Below are 11,670 nucleotides of genomic sequence, written 5' to 3'. Positions count from 1 at the left end.
CTATGGAACCGGCCACAATCGCACAGGCTGCAGAATAAGAATGTTTAGATCTAATAGCCGGTTGCGCCGAACCGTCAGTGTAAATGATACAATGGTATTCCTCCAGCGGGCGCATAGACAGAGGAGCTGGATGAACTAATTCATATTGCAGCGACTCCTGAGTCTGTAATGAGGAATCATAGATAAATGTGACATCCGGGGATGTCAACGATGTAGCCCTTCGTATCCATCGTGGATGTAAAGCTTTAGAATTAGGAACACTCGCCTTTGTCACTGCTTCTAGAGCAGGATATGGTGTTACCACCAACATGTGTTTTCCTTGCGCCAGGGCACGTTCTTTTAGACAGAGGAAAACCTCAGTTCTGCTGAAGTGTACAAGTGCGGCTTGTAAGCAATATGGACTGTGTCTCCTTCATTAAACGTCAAGTATGTGAAACCCACCGCGCCTGGGACGATTCGTATCACCAGGTTAGTATGGTTGTCACGGATTAACAAGAGTTTAGAGTCAAGTAAATCAGACTGCAAAGACTGCAGTATATTTGTATGTTCCGGAAGTCAGCATGTTTTCGCAAATGTTGGTTTTAGCAAAGCATAAAGAGTCTTGATACGCTGGGCATACTCTGGTACGTAAATACGACCAAAGTTCAAGAAACCCAGCAAAGCTTGTAAGTTTTTCAGGGTTGTAGGAGGGCGCAAACATGCGCGCTTCTCTAGGAAGTGCGGTGCCAAACCATGTCCTTCATTATTGAACTCGTAGCCCAAAAACAACACTGCGAATTCAGCAATATGTGATTTTGCAAAATTAAATTTGTAACCGTAGTCCGCAAACTCCACAATGATGCGGTCCACGTGACAAAGATGCGGATATAATTCATCGTCCGTAAGATAAATGTCATCTACATACGAATATGCATCAGGGTCGATTGTGTCTAACAATTAAACTACACGTGCTGTAATGACAAACCTTAGATCTCCCCTGGACAAAGGAATGTACCGTCACTTTCCCAGGGAGAGAATATCAGTTCCAAACTTATGGAATATAACATATACACAGCACTTCCTAAGGTGGGCAAACTTTCAACACTCCCCCAAAGGCAAGGCAAGAAAACAATAATTTGCGCATCACTTGTGAGGAGTAGCGCCAACTTCCTATAACACAATTACCTGCAAGAAGGGAATTCACCCATCCTTCTACAACAGAATACTTGGCCAAGAAGAGTCCACACCTCCTGCTACAAGGAAAAGACGAATTGGTATATCTGGGATGTATTTATTTGTAAATAGCACCACACAGTAAGCCAAATGCACCTAACATAGCAGACTCTAACATATCAATAGTATGATTGCAAATATCAATCAAGACAAATATATATTTAGAAATATATATGTATGGATATAAGAATCAGAAAATAAGAAGGAAAGGAAAGAATTCAGAAAAGAATCAAGAGACAGTAGCAGAGACACCTCACCTAATGCTCCATTTCACCCCACTTTGCTCAAGGGGAGTCCATTGCTTGAACCGGGCGAAAGCTCAGAGGTGACCCCACTTTCCGTGACAACACGCCTGCTCCTTATTTGGGGGAGGCTTGCCCATAACTGAATTAACCATTACGGGGCTAATAGTAACACTGCCAGCACCAGCTGGTTGCTGTGCAACTCCAGGTGCTCCCGCCTGGATGTTGCGGTTCACATACTGAACCAATGCTCTATACACACGGATTCGTGTAGCGTGCATGAGATGGAGGGCTGCTACATCGCACGTTAAATGCCGTGGATGCAGCGTAAAACCCGCCAACACAGGCCAAGTGGCCCCATCAATCGACAACGGGCCAGACATGACAGGTGTCAGGGGTACGGGAAGGGCGCCATCAAACCAAATGCGATGCTGCCATGCCGTCAACTGAACTTCTAGAGTTCTATATGGCCGATACACAGCAGGAAGGGCGGAAGGGCTGTATTTATGCCATAAATTATCCGCCCGCTCAATTGCTGGAAATGACACCCAGGAATAAAACACCTCATATGTGTAGACTGGGTCGGCTTGGACCACAAAGATCAGATTGACACCAGCATCCGGCACTCCACATGCTGGCAAATGCTGCCGGACCGCCAAGCGGCTGTGCGCCGCGATGTCAACTTCCATATAGAAATTGGAAAAAGAAAACACTAAGGGAAAAGGCGGCAAGACCATGTCGGGTCGTAATTCAAAATACGAACGATACCTTTTGTAAATTTCAAGCTTGAATCACCTATAAAAGCAACAATATAGCAGGTAAACCGTCACCATTTTTTTCCCGGAAACAGAGTTGAGGGGATTGTGAACAAGTACAGAGAATTACTAAAGTGCCTCGTAAATGAGTACCAGACCAAACGTTAGGTGCGCTATGTTGCAGGGATTCTGCACATATACAGAACTATGCACAGGAAACCAGGACTTCGGTGTCTTGTGGTTTACCAAAAACACGCCTCAGTGCCCAGAACCCTTATCCAGCTAGCTATAGTATCCCATTCGTTCTCCGTACTACAGCAGGGCTACCAATGATTGGAAATCCTAGAACATGAGACTCAGGGCCTCTCAGAATTTGTGGGAACAAGACACTCTTTGGCTTAGATACTCATACCTGTTCACAATGTGAGTAACCAGAGACACTGAATAGTTTAAAACATTTATTTCAACTAACATGCTCTGTAATGCAGTACACATGCTAACACTAGCAAAGAAATGCATAAAAACAATATAATCAGCGTGGTTACAATTCCATATAATATGAACGGGGATAGCATATTATAATGACAGTGGATTAAGCCTTATAGCGCTTTACCACCCTCCCCGTGCTACATGCTATGTTTATTATATCAGTGGTAGACCTCTGGGCTTGGTCAGTGGAACCCCCTACCTCAAGTCTTAGATGATGGGATTTACATCTCCGGACAAGCACAGCTCTTCCTCTGGAAAGGTTTTTTCCAAGTGTTGTTAACTTGCATCCCGTGCAATATTAAAAGCACCCAGAAAGTCAGAAGCGCAGCTGTGTTCCATGTTATGTCTATATGTGTGTGGGACGGACCAAAGCCGATTAACCAGTGGAGTTGTTTTCTGCCCTTGAACACGAAGTACAGACGAGAACTCGGAGCACAACAGAAATAGTGAAAGGCAGACAGTTCCCATGTGAAGCAGCAAGAGCAAAAGTGTTTACGGGAACCAAGGTATGTAGTGCCGTGTGCATAAGCGGCAAGATGGTGGTGATGCAACGCACACACTTATGCTAACTTAGCACGTCCGCTGGCACCTCCAAACCCTCACGACAAGCGCCACTGTGAGTAGTCGGAACTGCTGCCTGCGTGCCAGCATGGCTTGAGCTACATTCTAGAAAAGCAAGCATGTAGCCCCCTGAAAGGTGATAGAGTTGCTGTTTCTAGCTTTCCGAACAACGAGTGCCTTAGTTTTAAATGAGCTGAATTTGGCCAGAATGTCCCTTGGATGCTTGCTTTCGCCCCCGGGAGATGCGCTTGCCCACCCTTTAGACTCGTTCCAACCAAACCTCTGGGTAGTCGTCTCAAGATGCTGGAGAAGAGGCCCACCATGAACATCTCCAGATCTGGTCCCTTGCTTCCTTCCTCCAGGCCCCTCACCCGTATGTTGTGTCTGCTGGAGCGATTCTCCAAATCCTCGCATTTTATTACGGCAGAGTGCAGCTGGTTGCTCAGGTTGGCAGATCCCTCTGCTAGGGGCTTCAGACACCCCTCGAGTTCCTGGTATTTTGTTTCCAGTTCCAGGGTGCGGGTACTCACCGAATCCACATGTGCTTGAATCGAAACCAGCTTCAAGCCCACCTCTTTCCGGAATGTATCGAACGAGGTGCCGATGTCCGCCTTGATGTCCTCCCTAAGCTCCTTCTTAAACTCCAGCAGCGTCGCCAGGAGGTCCTCCCAATTAGCACCATGTTGCCTGCTGTGTGGGCCTCCACAATCTTCTCCGCCTGGGACTCAGTTGGGGCAAAATAGCTGAAGACTCTGTTGGTCTGCATATGGGCGAGGGCCTCTGTCAGCGCGACAACGCCCCCAGTCAGCACAGGCACTCACCTAAGGCGTATTCTGGAGCAGGGTGGCTGCCTACTATCAGCCAGGAAGCTCTATGATGACTGGGGTCTCAAAGACCCATCCGATAGGACCGATATAGCAATGTTCAAGACAACCGAACTGAGGCGCCCTTCCTCCTTCTACGATGTATCTCCGGCAATCTCCGGGCAAGGACACCTCCATTCCGCCGCCACTCCGGTGCATGAACCCCTCAGTTCAGATAGTCTCCCTCCACAGAGTCAGCCACAGACAGAGGCAGCTCGGCTCATTGTAAGCCCGCCAGCGCCATCTTAGGGTAAGGCAGCTTTAGGTAACTATGGGGAAGCCCCCCCAGAGCAACACTCGTAGGGCCCAGTGATGGGTCAGAGGGGGGGATCCTGGGATCTCCCCACCCCCACAAACTTGTGCACGTGCTCCCACCTGTGTTGCAGCATCAGTGGAGGGCCTCCTTCCACTGGGGCCTACCGGTCGGGGCAGCTTGTCCGTAGCTCCAGCTAAAGACCAGAGGCCTCCCAGGTCCGGCACCCCCTCAGATCGGCCGCCACCAAGGGGCAGGTCGATGCGTGGGGCCCGGAAACGTGTGCCTGCCAGCACTCATGAGCAGGGGTAGCCTGGGCCGATCTCATCCCGGCGGGCTCAGCCGCCATTTTGTCCGCTCTGCAGCCTCTTCAACTCAGCCAGGGTCTCGCCAAGATTACCGCTCCTCCAGCCAGTCGCCTCGGTCTATAAAGTGTCCTCCGGCTACAGCACGCCCCGTGCCTAAGTTGCGGGCAATTTTTATGACAGTCGGTGTGCCAGAGTGCCCTTGATTTCAGGGCACGGAGCGGAGTCTAGTTGGAACACGTCCACACCGCCGTGATGGTTGGCCACGGCCCCGTCAAAGCATTTTTTCACTTCTCTGCACCAATCCCATTCATCAGAGAAGGCACAAAAGTAATGCCACAAGTGGAGCATGCACCTGAACGCTGGTCCGCACTGCGGTTCCCCAAGAGGTGTCCGGACCCCTCTGGAGTGCCATCGGATCCCATGGGTTCAGGAGGACTCCAACTGGGGCTCTGCCAGCAGGTCCACCCTTGGTGCAAAGTTGAGCCTTTAGGTTCCGTTGGTGGACCCGGATCAGCCTCGGCCACATCTTTGGAACCTATTTCAGGGACCGTTCCAGGTGCACCGTTCCTGACACTGCTGATGCCCATCATGATTCCCAGCATCACATGACTGGTTCTGCTGCTGACCAGACCCACTTGGCCTGTATTGGAGTAGGAGCCCTATTCTCATGAAGGCCCTTTGAGGAATGCAAATGGAATGGATCTTAGCATCACAATGGCTATTCCAACCCCTTAGCAGAGTCCAAGGCCGACGATACCTAGTATGAGGACCTGGTGATGCCAGTGGCCTGGACTCCTCTCTCCTCCCATAATGGCTATGGGGGAAGGTGCTTCCTTAGCCATAGGGGCCCGGAGGGCAACTGAGGTCCTGGGGTGTCAGCTGCCCACAGTTGAGGTCAAGATTAATGTCTTAATAGAGGTGTTTGAACCTGGTGTGTCCCCTCAGAGCCTTTAGTCCCCTTCAATGAAGCCCTCACTGATGTTCTGCTCGAGGCCTGGGCCAAGCCCTGCACAGGCACTCCAGTGTACAGGACTACCTTCTGCTGCCATTGCCCTGCTTCCGGGGACCTAGCCTTCTACACCCAGCACCCCACCCCTGAGAATCTAGTGGTCCAAACTCCCTCCTCCAAAATCGATCCCAGCGCATTCCCAACCACACAACCAGATAGGCATTCTAAGAGTCTGGATGCTTTTCGCAAAAGGTTTTTTTTTTTACACCAGCCTTGCATTGTGGACTGTGAACATTGAATGCTTATTGGGCCACAATTCCGCAAATGCAGGTGCTGCCTATGGTCTCTGAGGAGGCCTGAGCCATACTCTCTCAAGATATTGCTAATGGGAGAGATGCAGCAAAGTACACAATCGGATGCAGACTGGATGCAACCTATTCGCTGGGCAGAGCCAGTGCTTCCACGGTGAAGCTTTGGCGTCATGCCTGTCTGAGGACAACTGGCTTTTCGGGGCTGTCCAGGCATCCCTTAAGGACATGCCCTTCAACTCCACTTGCTTTTTGGTGACGAGACAGATTTTGTGCTTAAATACTTCAAAGAGAGTAGAGCCACTTTTAGATCATTGGAGCTCACAATTGCCCTGCGAGAGACGCATTCCTCCTTCCGCGGCTGTAGTAAGGTTTATCAACTATAGCTTTTTTTTCCTACCCACAACTGCCAGCAGGCACCTTACTCCTTTCATGGCCATAGACGTGGCTCCTACAGACCTTGTGGGAACAAAGGCAAGAGGTCTACTGTTAGGAAATGGTGTGTATTAAATTTTGTGGTCGGGCAACCTCACAACGTAAAACACTTCCCACCCTCTTTTAGACCCTTAGGTTTTGCTTGTCCATCCTTCAGCTCAACCCTGGGTAGCTGTGTCTCTGAGCAAAAAGGCTTATACGAAGGAACATATGCAAAGCATTTAAGCAGCACAAAAACAATTGAAGAAGAAATTGACAAGAAACCAATGAAATCAGACACCAGTTTATAAAAATAGACTATTTTTTATGTATTTTAGTCGCCACAAAGAAAAAGATCCACTGGAGCGTTACTGAGATATAGAACTTACAAGGTATAGTAAATCGGGTTATTTCACTCGAACACGAACAAGCACTGGCAAATTCAACAAATGTAACACATTTTGGGCTAGCTGGAATGCAGTCACTTAGTTTAGGAAACCAACTCCAGTAGGGAGCCAGTTAAACAACACTACAAAGGCTCAGCGAACTCGGGTGCAACTTTGAGCATCAGGTCCTGGTGCTGCACGTTGGCGGTGGGTTGAAGTCTTTGGGCTATCAACTTGCGCCAGCAGGCTTCTCAGCTGATGTGTCCCTGTGCTGTGAACAGGAGGCCAGCTCACTGACCCTCGGAGTCTCTTGGCTTTTGCTGGGCTCTGGGGACGACTTCTCCTTGAGCAGGACACAGCAGGGACAGTCCCTCTCCTTTGCCAGCAGCCAGGTTAAGCAGGTGCAGTCTGTGCCGGTGCAACCTCCCTTTTCTGGTTCCACAGTGCAGTAAGTCAGTGCTTCTTCTGTGCTCTTCCCGTCCATTCGATCTCTGAGTTCTGGGTGCCAGGGTGTCCTACGTATGCTCAGAAAATGCCTTCTGAGCAGGATGCAGTTTGTAGCCAATGGGCTACCAGGTTCCATCCCATCTGATGACCACTCCTGTGAAGTGTGCCATCTGGGCATCCCAGGATGCATCATTCTGCCCACTTCTAATATAGCAGGACCCCCATCTGCAGGCATGTGGAGCTCCGTGCCCCAACCCAGAGCTTTGGCTACCGAGAGGGCTACATGCCCCTGGAAAATCGGTTTGCCTGAACATTGGAGCAGCCCTCTAACCAATTGTTACCCATTTGCTCTTTTGGGCCAACACCCATATGGCTTCCTGCAGGAGGGAAGTAGCACCTCCCTCCAGAGCAGGCCCCTAAGGTATCCTTTCCTATGGGTCATTATCATGTCTCCCCAGGAGGGCAGAAAGCGGTCTCGGCTGTAAGACTCAATGTGCAACCAATATGGGCACAGGGGACTGAAGGCAACAAAGTTGCAATTTTGCTGAAGTTGCACACTGCAACTTGTTTCATAAATGTAAGCTTGACAATCAAGTCAGGCTTAATGTAACGAGTTGTTTGATACCTTGGATGACCCACTTTGATCGCACCATTCCAGAGTTAGCACAACTGAGTGGTCAATTGGGTGACCAAGCTTTTCAATAGTAAAAACAACAGTTTATTGATTTTATGATCAGAACATGTAAAATACATGTTCTGCCCATGAGATATGTTGCATCCTGCCTTAGGACTTGCTAGGCCAGGCATATGGGTGACTTACACATATACCAGGGCAAGTCTGGCTTTGCTATTGCTTTAAATGGAAAAGTCAGGCCAGCGGTTAAACTGCTCCTCCAGCCTGCAAAAGGCGAGCTGGGAGTATTGTTTTACTTGTGTCCTACCCTGGGTGGCAAACCCAGTGCTGCAATCCTTGTCAGGACCCTCTAACTTACATGCCCTGTGTACCATTTACTAAGGGCTTACAGTTAAGCTAGCTCAGCCACTTGGATTGTAGCCAATTCGACATATCTGTTTAAGGGTAAGGGCACAGGCACTGGGGTCTGATTAGCAGGCATCAGTACACTCCCGAGTCAAAAAAACAGCAGGATCAGTCCAAACACTTGGAGGTGACCATACAAAAAGGGCTTTTCCTTACATCTACACAATCCCCCCCGCCCCCAGGAAGCCGCAGCCTTAAGCCCTCTTTAATCTGTCCTAATGCCCTCATACCATCACAGGCTCCCACCAGCCCTAATGGTGGGAGATCACATCGGACAAAAAAGTGATTCATATTGTCCAGCAGGGCTATGCCCTGCCTTTCCAGCATACCCACCCCTTTGCCACCGCCCCGACCAATTGAGGGAGGACCACCTTTCACTTTTACAACAGGCCAAATGAGTCATTGAGAGCATGCAGTTATCAGAAGTAGGTTGTGGTTGCTATTCCCACTACCTTCTGGTGCCGATAAAGAATAGTGTCCTCCATCCTATCCTAGACCTACGGCCTCTCAACTACTTGAGAAAAATGAAAAATTGAAAATGCTCACTTTGGCTCAGGTTCTCTCTGATCTCAACTCTGGAGACTGGATGGTAGTGCTGAACTTGCAGGATGCTTACTTCCATATTCCCGTCCGGCCTTCCCACGCCGTTACCTGTGGTTCACGGTAGGCCAAGAACATTATCAGTTTGCTGTACTCCCTTCTGGCCTCATCAGCACCCCTCTTGCATTCACCAGGTTGATGGCAGTGGTTACATCTCATCTGCGGGGATCAGAGGATCCAGTCTTCCCCAATCTCGATGGCTGGCTGTTAAAGATGGACTTGCCCCAGGCAGTTGTCACTTAATTTCAGACTATGTCAGACCTCCTGCATTCCCTGGAGTTCACTGTCAATGTGCCGAAGTCATACCTGAATCCCTCATAGACACTTCCCTTCATTGGAGCCATTCTGGACACAGTGAAATTCTGCACCTATCCTCCGTAGCAGCCAGTCCAGGATATTCTGACCATGATACCGTTGTTTTATCCTCTATCCTGGATTTCAGGGAGACCAACTCTGAGGCTGCTGGGTGTCCTGCATCTTTCTGGTAAAGCATGCCTGCTGGCATATGCAGGCCTTTGCAGTAGGACCTGAAGTCCCAAAGGATGCAGCATCAAGGGAATGTCTCCGACGAGGTCAAGAGGGAACCACAAAAGAATTACAGTGGTGGCTTGTGAACCGCGATTTGGTCAGCAGCAGACCCCTTTCTCTTCCCCAGTCAGATGTGTCACTCCTGGGTTGGGTGAGACAATATGGGAGAGGTTGAAGATTAGAGGACTCTGGTCTTGGGTGTAGTCTCCACTCCATATCAACTTCTAGGGAGTTGAGAGCATTTTACATTGCATTTAAAGCCTTCCTCCCTTCCATTAAAGAAAGACTAGCTCAGATGTTCAAGTACAACATCACTGCCACGTGGTACTGCAACAGGGTTGGGGTCGTGCACCCAGTGCCAGGAGGCTCTGCGCTTCTATGCATGACTGGAACTTTACCCTGCGGTTCCCGGTGGGCCACAAACGCTTTCCATTCGCTGTACTCCCTTTTGGCCTTACCACCGCACCTCGGGTGTTTACCAAGGTGATAGCGGTGGTTGTAGCTCATCTGTGGAGATCAGGTGCACCAGTCTTAACCTATCTCTATGACTAGCTGTTGAAGGCGGGCTTGACCCAGGCAGTCATCTCTCACCTCCAGACTATGGTGAGCCTCTTGCATTTGCTGGGTTCACTATAAACACACCAAAGTCACACCTGACTCCCTCTGAGACGCTCCCTTTTATGAGGGGCTGTTCTGAACACAGTGTAGTTTTGGGCCTATCCACCTAAAAGGTGAGTCCAGGATATTCAGGCTATGATAATGATGGGGTTTTTAAGAGAAAAAGAAGATACAGCAAAAAGATGTATTGAAAGAACGGGATATAGAGGCAGTTTGTACATTTTTGATAGGGTTGCTTTTAGTTCCTAGTCCAACTGTGGTCGTAGATCTGTCTTCTATTTTTTGCTTTCAGACTTTAAACTCTGGCTGCATCAAAAAATAAGAGCTTACACTTGCAGGTACACTGAAGATACAACATTAAATCCTCAGTAAAAGAAAAATTATTATTTGCACAATTTAAAATAAAGACGGAGTTGGCTACATCTCGATTCAACTTGATGTCATTAACTGTCCTGAACGAGGAACTGAAACATTTGCACACCTGACAGGGAGTGAATAATTGATAAAAAAAAATTAAGACAGATGAAATTTTAAATAGCAGCCTTGCTTTTGTCTCGCTGAGTGGACCCTCCCTGCATATAACCCAATGCTACAGAACAAGAGGAACGCTTTATGGCAAGACTTTGACATTATAAGATTTACTTATTGTTCTGTGTAGTTTAGACGAAAGTCCATGACCAGGTCCACTGGAACTATGCAATTATGCAGCCACAGCATTATTTTGCATGATTATTTATTTGCCACATAATCTGTCATCTACTGCATAATCTGCAGATTTTAGCAAAAAAATATTGTTTCTAACTCGAACGGTTAGAAAGTTACTGAAAAACGCAGGAATACATGTTGCCGCACAAAGGAAGACCCTTTGGAAAGGTTAGTGCCATATTTGGGTGTTAAAGTGGTACTAATGAGTTGCAACCTATGCTCAGACAATGTTAACAAGTGTAAAACGGAGAAAATAATGAAGTGATACTATCATAACATATGTAGCGTTATGCAGCATAATTTACCTTTTCTTGCTGCATAATTTAGTCATCCCTAATGCATAATTTTGCCTTCCTTTGCCTCATAATTCCAGTGGCTCTGTCCATGACACACTGTACAGGTGTGCTATCTCCAATGTGTTTTTATTTGTCCTGAAAGTCCGTCTGTCATTTTTTTAAAGGTTATGCAGTTCCCATGTTCCAGAGTTAACCTTCGAACTGAGAAACTTGTGCTTCTCGGAGGCAGTTCTTGATATGCTTTGACAGAAAGGAGGAAACTGCATTGGTTTTCCCCACTTCATTGCCTCAAAGAAGTAGCCTCCCTATGCCCGAGTATAGTTGGCGGTGTACAGCAGCTGAATCAAGTGAAGTTGCCTACTTGGGTATATTGGGTGCAGTGGCTTAAGGCAGTTAGGCAGCTTTGTGTTTTTTCAGTGTGCTTGAAATGTTCCAGAACATTAATGGGCATATGTACAAGAAATTGGTGCTGCGGAAAATTTTGCAGAGCCACGCTCCATCATTTAAAAAAATGCAGGGTTGCACCGTATTTACAAGAATACAGCTAGCCCCTGTGTTTTTCCTTGCACTGGCACTAAAAATAGCTGCCTAGCGCCAACACAGACACCCCTGCGCCATAGAGGGACGATTGTTTTTGTGAAGGAAGGTGTCCCTTCCTGCACATAAACAATCAATAATGGCGATTTGCTACTTCTAT

The sequence above is a fragment of the Triturus cristatus genome, chromosome 6 (assembly GCF_964204655.1).
Source record: "Triturus cristatus chromosome 6, aTriCri1.1, whole genome shotgun sequence".
NCBI lineage: Eukaryota > Metazoa > Chordata > Amphibia > Caudata > Salamandridae > Triturus > Triturus cristatus.
The sequence above is the reverse complement of the archived record's forward strand: the minus strand, read 5'-3'. Positions refer to the sequence as shown.